The 12,081-nt window shown below is 48.8% G+C and overlaps 1 long non-coding RNA gene across 1 annotated transcript; it reads left to right on the top strand.

Annotated features, from left to right (window-relative positions):
- The first annotated feature begins 5,556 nt into the window (after positions 1–5,556).
- LOC123593227 lies at positions 5,557–10,702 on the top strand. Its single transcript, XR_006710200.1, has 3 exons — positions 5,557–6,256; positions 6,965–7,188; positions 9,143–10,702. It is a non-coding gene; the product is annotated as an uncharacterized LOC123593227 (long non-coding RNA).
- Positions 10,703–12,081: the final 1,379 nt, after the last annotated feature.

Here is a 12,081-nt window from a genome sequence, read left to right as displayed (position 1 = left end):
TCACTCTTCGTCCTCTCCCTCGGGGGCCCTTCCCCGTCCAGGACCCCGGACGTCGGCGAGCCCTTCCATCTGCCCTCCCTGCGCCTAAGAGCCGAATATTTCCAGAAGAAAACCTCACGGTCGGGCTGGTTGGTTTCACTTTAATGGTTGTCAACCTCAAACAGACACAGCATCACCAGAGGATCCGACTTTGAGTCTCCGTTACGTTTGCTGTGCCTTCCCCACGTCAGCTGTTACACCTTCAACCCTCCCACGCCCCTCTTCTGGCCTTTTCATGATTCACTGAGCAAAAATGGAAGGCGGCAGACATCAGCTTCCCTGCACCAACCAGGCAAACCTACCTCTGTCTGCACCGAATTCCTCCTGCCGGAAGCTGCGCCCTGCACCTGAGGCCTGCGGCCTGTCCCTTACCCTGTCTCGGAAATTCTGTTCATTTGCTCAGCCCGCTCCTGAATTCTGGAGCTCTGGACTGTCATCCCCATAGATACGCGCCCACACTGCCCATCTTTAAATATGTATGTAATAGGCGTGCATTTATACAAGTTTGGAATCAGGACTTTCTGCCGTGTTCCTCCCACTGCACCCAGCGTCTAAAGTTCGGGTTCCTCGGGGCTGATGTGGGCTCTCTTCAGGTTCTCAGTGCCTTGAAATAACATCTACATGCTTATGGCCCCCAGCTATGTGGTTACGGGTCAGATTCTCCCCCGAACTCCAGGCTAAAAAACACATCTAGCTGGGTCGCCTAGTTGGCTGGGTGGGCAGAGCGTGCGACTCTTGATCTCGGGGTCGTGAGTTTGAGCCCCGTGTTGGGGGTAGAGATTACTTAATAAATAAAGGTTTTTAAAAAAGAAAAAAAAAAACGTATCTGCCTGCTTGTGGTCTCCCTTCAGGTGTCTCCTATCTCAAGCTTGGCGTGTTACAATTTTCCAGTCGCCCACACTCACCTCAAAGTGTGTCACCGGCCCCAGGCTGACTCATTTCCGCCAGTGGTATCGCTGTTCACGGAGTTCAAATCGGAAACCTAGGAACCATCCACCCTTGTTGCTGCCATAGCTACATGCAGTCCGTTAGCAAACCCCGTCAATTCTGTCTCCAGTCAGTCTGGAATCTCTCCACCCCCACCACCATCGACCACCGTCTCGGACATTATCCTCTCCGAACTACACTTCTCTCCCTTCTTCCACTCCGGGCCCCTCTCCAGCCTCCTCCCACAGCTGCAAATTGGTCCTATCACCCCACCCTGTCTAAAACCCTTGTCACGGTTTCCCACCACACTGTGGGTAATGGTCAAGTTGAGTCACAGCGTCTGCAGAGGTGTGAGTCTCAACGCTAAGATCGACATGTCCTCAGGGCTACACCCCTTTCTAGAGGCTCTAGGAGAATCGGCTTCCTGCTCGTTTGGTTTTTTTGGAACAATTCAGGTCCTTGCGGTTACAGAACTGGTTTCTTGCTGGATGTAAACGCAGTGTGATTCCCAGCTCCTAGAGGCTACTGCGTGCCTCGGCTTGGGATTCCCTTCCTCTGTCCTCCGGGCCAGCAAAGAGGCCGAATCCTCACGGAGTATCCCTTTGACCCCCCGCCCACTTCTGCCTCAGTCCTTAGCTTATAAACCCCTAACTAGATTGGGCCTACTGGATGATCTCTCCTCTTTAAGATGGTGTCGCGACCGGCGCAACAAACACCGAGATCAGGGGCCTGAGGGTAGGGGAATGTAAGAAAGAAAAGAAGAGAAGCCAGTTTGGGAACAGGAGGGTCCCCTCGGCTGATGGCCCGAGTGACGGCTTTATTGTTGCTGTACACAATCTTTTACATCAAGACTCTTATGGATCAGGTCATTCTAAGAATAAACAGGTTTCACATGATCGCTGCCAGCCAAAACATTTAGTTCTGCCAGCCAAAACCTTGTGCACTTTCTAAACGGGTCACAACAAGACCTTGTTGATAGATTGCTAGCAAAACACAGTTCCCGTGTTTGTTTCTGTTTGACCCGGGGTAGAAAAGGGGGGTAACACTGCCAACACCCACAGACCACAGGCTTCAGGAATTAGCTTTCTCAGCCTTGACAAGGCTTTCGTATGCCTTTGCAAGTGGGGGAATGGGAGGGGGAACCACCAGGTTGGCTAAGTCAACAGGGAGCCGTTGCTCGACCCAGTCTCAGCCTGGCACCGGGGTCCGGTCTCCCACAAGATGGTCTGATTAGCAGCCTTACTTGTATCTGCAGACCTTAAGTTCCTTTGTCTTGTAATGTAATATAGTCACAGACTCCAGGGATTAGGATGTGGTCATCACTGGGGGGACCATTATTCAGCCTGCCACAGTCACCGTTAATAGTAACGTTAGAAAGTATTACCTTCCTAGGAATGAATCTAATAGAACACATGCATGTCCTCTGTGCAAAAGAACTATACCATTGGAAGAGAAATGTCAAGGCTGTTGACTCTCCTTGAGGTGGAATTTTGAAGCTTTCTGTGCGTTAGAGCTCTTCCTGGTGTTGGACCAACCCCAGAATAAAAGCTACATTTTGTACACACACAGTTGCTCCGCCATGTTCTTGAATTTCAACAGCTCACACGAGGAAATTTAAGCAGGGAGATTCTGTTCTTGGAGAATCCAGGTGAATTTCTGCGAACTGTCTTGCAATATCATAAACCCACCGTTGAATGCAAATGTTTTGATGCGGTGCTTAAATCGTAACTTTCAGAGTGTAAATTATCATGAGCGTAGTACATGACTCCAACAAAGGTACGCTTTTCTCGTATCAAAGACGACTCTATCAGTTTAGTGAAATGCTGTGACCTGGGAAAGGTATTCCCTTTGGAATTGTGCTCCCAAAAGTCTTTGTGATTTAGCAAGCCGTCCTGCGGGCTGGTTATGCTAACCGAAAACCTTAGGTCGTTCTCTTGAGTTTCGCAGCACTGTATGCTTTAAACAGAAGCCTGTGGCTCTTTGCATCTTCTCTCAGTTCACACTTGCCTAACTAAAATTGCCATGTGTCAAAACCACGCTCCTGTAATTGCTGAGGCATGAAATGCCAGGCTAGTGGAATCTAATTACTTCTGGAAGTACTTGTGACCACACAGCACCTTTCTCACACGAAGGAGCCGTGCCTCATTTGAAATTACTGAAATCACGTCTTCACGTAAGGCATAAATCCCAGGTACTTAATGCTTCCGACGTTCACGGTGCCACTGTAAGAGGGGGCAGGAGAAAAAGAAAAAAGATTGATAGAAACTAATCATTAAGTGAATTTCACTGCAGCTTATATTTATGGGAGATCATTTTGGTTGCCAAAGGGGGCTGCGGTCTGGGAAACAATTCAGCGAAGATACTGTGTTACATGTTTTATAGCAGATAATTCTCAGCCGTTACATCAGTGGGCCAGGATTTCCTGAACAGAGTATCACAGCCTGATAGGCTTAAACAGAAGAAAATCGTGTTCCCATGGTTGGGAAGGCTGCAGTTCCCAGATGAAGGTGCCTGCAGGGTTGGTTTCTGGTGAGCCCTCTCCTTGACTGGCAGATGGCACCTTCTCGCTGTGTCCTCTGTGGACTTTGTTCTATGTGCCCTCCTGGCGTCTCTTCCTCTTCTTAACGTTTATCTTTGAGAGAGAGACGGAGACAGAGCGAGAGCGAGGGAGGGGCACAGAGAGAGGGAGACAAAATCCAAAGCGGTTGGTTGAGCGTCCAACTCCGCCTCAGGTCATGATCTCCCGGTTCATGAGTTTGAGCCCTGCATCAGGCTCGCTGCTATCAGCACAGAGCCCGCTTTGGATCCCCTGTCCCCCTCTCTCTACCGCTTTCCCGCTTGCTCTCTCTCTCTGTCTCTGTCTCTGTCTCAAATAAACTAAAAAAAAAAAAAAAAAAAAAGGAAGATATAGTATATTTATGGATCAGAAGACTCAATTGTAAAGAAGCTAATTCTCCCCAAATTGATCTGTAGACTCTATACAATAAAGTAAAAATAGCAATAGAATTTGTTACGACATTAATAAACTAATTCTAAAAGTCCTATGGAAAAGCAAAAGGTAGCCAATATAGTCTTGGGATAAGACAAGGTGGGAATATTTGCAGGCAAGTTTCAAGAGTTACCATGAATCTACAGTGTAGCACTTCGTGCAAAGACAGACCATTGAAACAAATATAAAGATACTTTATCTACAACGAGAGCACACGGAATTTGGAATTGTGGGCAATGACATTTTCACCACTGTCCCTCCCTCCCCCCACCCCCCCCCCCCCCCCAGTTTAGCTGGTTGATAAATATTTGGTGAATGAATGGATTGATGGATGCAGAGGTGAGCTCCCGTGAACTTGCTAAGCCTCAGCTCCAGGGGCCATTGTTTGCAAGGGCACTTCCTCACGCGCTAAGACAAGAAGCTCCTTTAGCTCATTCACAAGGTCAAGTTTCTTGAAGTTGCTCCTTAGCAACTTCAAGCCTTCTTGTAATTCTTATAAGCATTTCAAAGCCTTGATGTTTTCACTTCAATCACTTTAAATTTCTACTATTTCTAGGGCAGGTGGCATTGGAGGGTGGCAGACATTTGGGGGATGTGTTTTGGGGGGAATTTCATGTAGAAATACTATTAACGTGAATTTGAAAAGATGCTTCAGAAGGGTTCGATAACATGACCGAGAATTTTATTTTATTTTTTTTTAATTTTTTTAGGGTTTATTCATTTTTTAGAGACAGAGCATGAGTGGGGGAGGGGTAGAGAGAGAGGGAGACACAGAATCCAAAGCAGGCTCCAGGCTCTGAGCTGTCAGCAGAGAGCCTGAAGCGGGGCTCGAACCCACGAACTGTGAGATCATGACCTGAGCTAAAGTCAAACGCTCAGCCGACTGAGCCACCCAGGCGCCCCATGACTGAGAATTTTAAGTTCCTGCATTGGAGATGTCCGAAGGGTGCTCTTTTTTGTGCTTTCTTTGATGTGTCTACATACAGAATCCCGTCCCCTGTGTTTAGAGAGAGTTTTACTTCTTCCTGACCATGTCGGTTGGTTGCCCGTGACTCCTTTTTTCTTGCCTAGCTGCTCTGGCTAGAATTTCCAGCAGCGATGAAAGCAGCCAATCTGCTCTTTATCATGTTGAGGAAGTTCCCTTCTATTTCTGGTTTCCTGGGTGTGTTTTTTATCGTGAAAGGAGGTTGGGTTTTGCGAAAGAAGAGGTTTCTTTTCTGCACCGATTGAGATGATCATGTGTTTCCCCCCCTCCATTCTATTAATGTGGGGTATTATGTTGATTGATTTTTTCCCCATGTTCAACAGCCTTGCATTCCCGGGATAAATCCCATTTAGTCATGGTGTGTAACCTTTTTCATATGCTGCTGAGTCTGGTTTGCTAGTATCTTGTTGAGGATTTTACACTATCGTCATAAAGGATGTTGGTCTATAGTCAAGGATGTTGGTCTCTAGTCTTTTTTTTTTCTTGTGATGTCCTTGGCTTTGATATCAGGGTAATGCTGACCTCGTGGAATGACCTCATGTTCTTTTCTCTCTTTTTTTTTTTTTTTTTTTTTTGAAGACTTTGAGGAATACTGGTGTTAATTCTTCTTTAAACATTTGGTAGAATTCACTGGGAAAGCCATCTGTTCCTGAATTTTTCTTTCTTGGGAGGTTTTTAATTACTGATTCAACCCCTTTAATGTTCTAGTGTCGCAGGCGAGTGGGAGAGACGCTGGTCCTTGTCTCACCGAGTTGAGCAATGAATCTCGCAGACACGGGAGTGAGCAAAGAGACAGAGTATATTGAGCCAAGTACAAAGCTCTCAAGGGTGAGAGGGGTCCCGACTGGGTTGCCGCCAAGGATTTTTGCCCCTGACTTTTTAATGGGACCTTATCAGGAACTGGATACTTAGTTTAGGTGCCATCCATGGCGCCTAACACAGGCAGGGCTGGAGTGTGTTTATCCCTTCCCCCCCACCCCAAACCCTCTGCTGCTGCCTCCCACCCTCAGCTGAAGTCAGCCTCCCCAAAGGTCCCTTATCTCTCCCTGCCTACTGTTAACCCTTTCCCTACTCATTCCTCCCCCCTGGAATAGGATCCCTCACTGCCATTAGGGACCAAGGACAGTGACAGTTCTGGCTTCTTCAAGCTGAAGAGGGACGGCGTAAGGGGATGGCACTCAGAGTCTACCAAGGGTCGGTCGAGTGGTCCCCGGTTATGGCTCCACAGGAAGGCTGGCAGGCATGAAGCGGCACAGACATCAGCAGCCACAAAGAGAAAACCACAAATGACTGCGCTGACCAACAAGATGGCGCCCGTAAGATCCTGCCCCCAATTTCCAAACCACTCTTCCTTTTTCTCATGTTCAACTGTTGGACATTTGCCGTGATTGTTGTTGAAACTGAACTAAAGAAGTAAATGTTTAACTTGGGCATTTATCTCAGGATCCAATAAAAAGTCATTTGTCAGGGGTGCCTGGGTGGCTCAGTCAGTTGAGCGCCTGACTCGGTTTCAGCTCAGGTCATGATCTCACGGTTCGGGAGTTTGAGCCCTGCATCAGTCTCTGCGCTGACAGCACGGAGCCTGCTTTGGATTCTCTCTCTCTCGCCCTTCCCATCCTCGCTCTCTCTTCTCTCTCTCTCTCTAAAATAAAATAAAAAGCCATTTATCGGAAAGGCACCTCCGTATAACAGTTTGTATGGACTGAAACCCTGGGTCTGTGGGTATTTCTTACCCTGATGAGTGCTATGGGAAGGGTCGAAGGCCATGGGAGGTGAGTCTTCTGGGACAGTTTCCTTAAGTGTTTTTTTAAGATATCATTTACTCGTTCTGCTTTACCAGGGGGTCGAGGTCTCCAAGAGCAGTCCGAGCGATAATCTTTCCTCAGGGCCTTCGACATCTCTTGGCTAATGCCAGCTTTGAAAGAGGGCCCATTATCACTTTGCAGATTTTTAGGTAAGCTGAACCTGGGCATTATTTTATAAAGCAGAGTTTTTATTACTTCTGTGCTTTTTCCGTTTTGCAGGGGAAGGCCTCTACCCGATTAGAAAAGCATCAGCCCGTACCAACAGATGCTGGAGCCCTTTTGACCTTGGCACCTGCATGCACTCTGATTGTCTGTCTTCCCCGGGATGGCTTCCAGTTCCCTGACTGCCTGGGAGGGCAAGGTCGTGGTTCAAAGGATTGTTTCTAAGACAGACGTCACAGGCCGAAACTACTTGTTGAACTGTCCTTGACAGATTTTTCCCGGTAAATATCTTTTCGGCCGTTCGTTAAGTTTTCTCTCTCCCCAAATGAAAGGCCTGACACAGTATTAATTTAGTCTTCATCTGGGCTAATGTATCTCTTCCCAACAAGGGACTCTGGGACTTTCAGGCATGATTGAGAATGAGTGAACATTATATTCTCCCGAACACAACAGAGGGGTTCTGAAAAGTATTTGGCTAGGACCTTCTCTGAGACACCCTTTACTGTCACCTTATGAGTGGTGAGGTGACCAGGATGGGAAAGGAGGACAGAATAGGTGGCCCCTGGGCCCAGGAGGAAGCTAATTTCAGTCCCCTCTAGCTCCACTCTAACCCGAGACTTCTGTGCCGTAATGATCTTCTGTGTGACGGGGGCAGAGAGATGGAACCCTGGGTGCCATCAGTCTTGACGGGTCCCTTGAGGAGGAGACAGACCTCTGGATGTTCATCCACGAGGGCAGTCCCTCTTCCAATGGTCCCCTTTACAGTGGCTTTTGGGGGCACTCTCCCTTAAAATGCCCTGTTTGGCACCAGGAGCCCCTCGGGTTGGCTGGCCTGCTTGTCCTTCCGTGGCTGCCACCGACAACACAGCCTTTCTGTGACCTCTCCTTTCCTTTGCACGGGTCTCCCCCTGATCTCTATTAAAGAAGACCCAGGGGGCACCTGGGGGGCTCAGTCGGTTAAGTGTCTGACTTCAGCTGGGCTCAGGTCATGACCTCGTGGGTCGTGAGTTCGAGCCCCACATCGGGCTGTGTGCTCACGGCTCAGAGCCTGGAGCCTGTTTGATTCTGTGTGTCCCTCTCTCTCTGCCTCTCCCCTTTTCTCCCCTTGTGAAGAAGAGGAAGAAGACCCAATTAGCTGCCTTGTCTTCAAAAAGGTGTCCAAAGAGTTGTCTGGGCTCATAGCCAATTTTTGTAACTTTCTCCTAATACCCAGAGCTGACTGAGTCATAAACTTATCTTTTAATATCAATTCCCCCTCTAGGGTGTCAGGGGAAAGTGAAGTATGTTGTATTAAACCTCTCTTAATCTCTCCAAAAAGGTGGAAGAAGGTTCCAAAGGGGCCCCATGGGCTAACTTCAAATAATTTCAGGGCTTAGCCCTAGTCCTCCTCAGGCCTTTCAGAATATACACCTAGAAGCGTTTCTGTCTCCAAACTCCCAGGGGTCAGTCATTGTCCCATTTGGGGTCCAGGTGAGCAGCCTGCCTTCCCGTTGGGTAATCCGCCTCCCACATTTGTCCTTCTCCAAAATCCGTCGTCTGTTCATCCCCAAGGATTCAGCAGCCTGTAGGGTGGCTTATTTCTCTGTGGCTGTGGGGTCTGATTGAGTATTAACATAACATTTCTCCAACAAAGTTCAAACATGTGGGGTAGGTTTGGGAACACTTCTATACGTTAAATTTTTTTTTAATGTTTATTTTTGAGAGAGACAGAGGCAGAATGCGAGTGGGTTAGGAGCAGAGAGAGAGGGAGACACAGAATCCGAAGCGGGCTCCATGCTCTGAGCCGTCAGCACAGAGCCCGACGCGGGGCTCGAACCCACGAGCTGTGAGATCATGACCCGAGCCGAAACCGGACGCTCAACTGGCTGAGCCACCCAGGCACCCCGGACCACTTCTGTATATTGATCAGGGTTGTCTGCAAATTTTCCCAAGTCCTTTTTCCTTTGTTGAAAATCTTGCAAGGAAAGTGGAACGTGGACCTTCGTGGGGCATTTCAGTCAATGTGCCTCCCTTTCAGGGGAAGGACTTCTCATCACTGGCAATCCGAGATAAGGAGGACACAAAGGTTTAACACGAGGTCCTTCCTGAGAAGAGGCCTGGGGGCGAGTCTGCAACCTTGAAAGGGCCTGGAGGTTGGTACCCAACTTACAGGTCTTACGTAAGTCTGTCTGGTCCCATAAAGCAGACAAGACTTACACGTAAGGAACTTCTGACCATTTACCCTTTCTTCCGCAGCATCGATCTGACCATAAGATAGTACTGTGCTGAGTACTTCCCTCAGGAGGCCAGGACTCTCCATCCCCCAGGCGATACTGAGGCCACGCCTGGGAACAACCACCACCACAACAAACTTCATGCACTTCTCTTTGAGCATTTGTAGATCCAATCTTTCCCAATTTTTCAGAACACCTTCCAGAGGAGTTTCCCAGCTCGAGATCCCGACAGAAGTCAAGAGCCTCCATACCTGGTGTATCAGAGAGGTGACAAGATGGCGTCCCTACATATCAGCTCTTGCCGCCTCCCAGCGGCACATGGGAGAAGAAGTCAGCTGCAAAAGAAAGGGAGCAGGGGTCGACAACTGGAAGAATTGTCGCCCCGAACAACTCGTCGTTCCCATATTTATTGGGAAAGGGAGAACAATCATCAAAAGACATCAAGATGTATCGCATTGTTCAAAGAGCGTTCTCAAGAGAAGAGCGGAACTTGCTTAAAGCGTGTAGCGGGGGTCATCTAGGGCCGAGCGAGCACAATCGAAGCATCTGCTCAGATCCGTGGCGGGTGATCGTGGTCTCGGAGGAAGTGGAGAAGTACAGACGAAAGCAGGCGGCTGTCCGCCTTGAGCGGGCCAGGCGTTCCCGGCTGCTCGGCTTCGTGACGGACATCAGCCGCCTCTCCAGAGAGACCTTTCAATATACATTTTCTCAAGGCTCTATTATTTCCGGCCTAGCTCTGCATCATGCTTTTTCTCCAACCATCACGTTGTGGTGAGGGGCCGTCACCAGCTTTCCCCATTTTGGAGCAAGGTATCCCTTGATTTGCCTTTCCCAAAGTTAGAGAATGGCCTGACACCTTTGGTTGAAGAAGGATTGGGCCCTCGGGAGGAGCCATTCTGACCCACTGCTTCAGCCCCCACACAACCCTTCCCTTCCCCCTCTGGGTTCTTCTAGATCCCTTAAATCTTAGGAGTCCAGTGAGGTTGGCCATCCAAGGTTTGTCATTTATAAAGGTGATGGGTGCAGGCAAACAACTGGGGCGATTATGGGGGGGGCGGGTGCTGCTGATGGAGGAGGTTTCCCCAGGCCGTGACCCCCCAGGGCCAGTCTCCATCCTTTTATGGGTCTCAGGTGCCCACGGGAACCATAGGGCAGGTTCAGAGCACTGGATCGCCAGTCCTTACGTGCGCCCCCCGGACAGAGAAAGTCTCACGACCTCATTCTCCGGAGCCTCCTTGGTTGGGCCCTCATTACTTGGTTGTACCAATTTGCACCCCCAACCCATGGACTCTAGTCCATAAGATTAATTATTTCTTCGCCTCACCCCAAGCATCCTTTCTTCCTGCGTGCCTGATGTCCTATCGGCGGACGGGTCCCGATCGAAGGGTGTAATCCTTGAGACCCGGTAGCACTACAGTTCCCGACTTTTTGTTGCCGAAACAAGAAAGCTTCAATAACAACCTATTAAGGTTCCCGCTGCTATTGTGCACAAAGGCGGCTCTGGTGGTAGATCTGTGCTCCCACTCTTTTTTTGTTTTTAATTTTTTTTAATATTTATTCATTTTTGAGAGAGAGAGAGAGAGAGAGAGAGAGAGAGACAGAACGCGAGCAGGGAAGGAGCAGAGAGAGAAGGAGACACAGACTCCAAAGCAGGCTCCAGGCTCCGAGCTGTCAGCACAGAGCCTGACGCGGGGCTCGAACTCACAAACTGCGAGATCGTGACCTGAGCTGAAGTCGGACGCCCAACCGACTGAGCCACCCAGGCGCCCCTGTGCTCCCATTCTTAATGTTCTAAATCCAGGGGATACAAAGGGATGGCTCTACCATTGTCTGTTGATGCTCAAAGCCTAGAGTCCTGGCCACATTTAAGCCTGAGTTGTATCTGACAACAAAACATAGATCTCACCAAACAACAGAAAAGCGTGAAAGCTCTCTTTGATCTACACTATTGTGACAGACACTTTTACAGGGGAGGTCCTGGGAGCTACCCAGACAGCCTCCCCTCCCTAAGTGTCAATATCAGTAGGACCACCTCCGAGACTGCTGCACCCATGAGATGCCCAGGTATTTGGAGAAAGTTATGGGGAATGAAGGAGTGATTCCAGATCCTGGAATGAGTCCCTAATTGCTGGAGCATATTGATCATCAGGGGTTTTAGAAGCCATTTAAGAAGGATAGGCAAAGGAAGAATAAAGGAAGAGGAGAGTGTGGTTAGCTCAACGTTCCAAGGGGGGACTGACCAAACCTTTATCCAGAAGCCTGTCACTTGAGACTTAAGACCTGTGGCCACGCTATCCACTTTTAACTGGCCGACAGGTGCCTGGTTTTGAGAGTCATGGTCAGGTGATCCTTGGTTCAGAAAAGGGAAGGGAAGCTTCCGCTGTAACCCTCCAACGAGCTAATCCTGGGTTTCAGCACCGAGGTGTTACAGGTGGGTGGGAGAGACACTGGTCCTTGTCTCACTGAGTTGAGGAATGAATCTCACAGACACTGGAGAGTGAGCAAAACGACAGAGTGTATTGAGCCAAGTACAAAGCTCTCAAGGGTAAGAGGTGTCCCGACTGGGTTACCACCAAGGATTTTTGTCTCTGACTTTATATTGGGACCTTACCAGGAACTGGATAATTAGTTTGTGCGATTCCATCCATGGTGCAGGGCTGGAATGCCTTCATCCTCCCCCACCACCCCCCCCCCAAAAAAAACCCTCCCACCCTTATCTGCATTCAGCCTCCCTAAGGGTCCCTTATCTATCCCTGCCTTTGTTAACCCTTTCTCTACTCAATAGGTCTTTCAGACTTTCTATTTCTTCTTGAGTCAGTTTCGATAGTTTGTGGGGTTTTAGGAATTTGTTCACTGCAGCTGGGTTATCTAACATGTTGGCCTACAATTTCTTAGTACAGTTTCCTGATTTCTCCAAGGTCTTAGAACTCTCCTAGACCTTTCCGATTTCTCTAAGGTCAG

This window comes from Leopardus geoffroyi, chromosome D4 (genome assembly GCF_018350155.1).
Source record: "Leopardus geoffroyi isolate Oge1 chromosome D4, O.geoffroyi_Oge1_pat1.0, whole genome shotgun sequence".
Taxonomy (NCBI): Eukaryota; Metazoa; Chordata; class Mammalia; order Carnivora; family Felidae; genus Leopardus; species Leopardus geoffroyi.
Note: the sequence above shows the minus strand (reverse complement) of the source record. Positions and strands in the feature narration are given on the sequence as shown.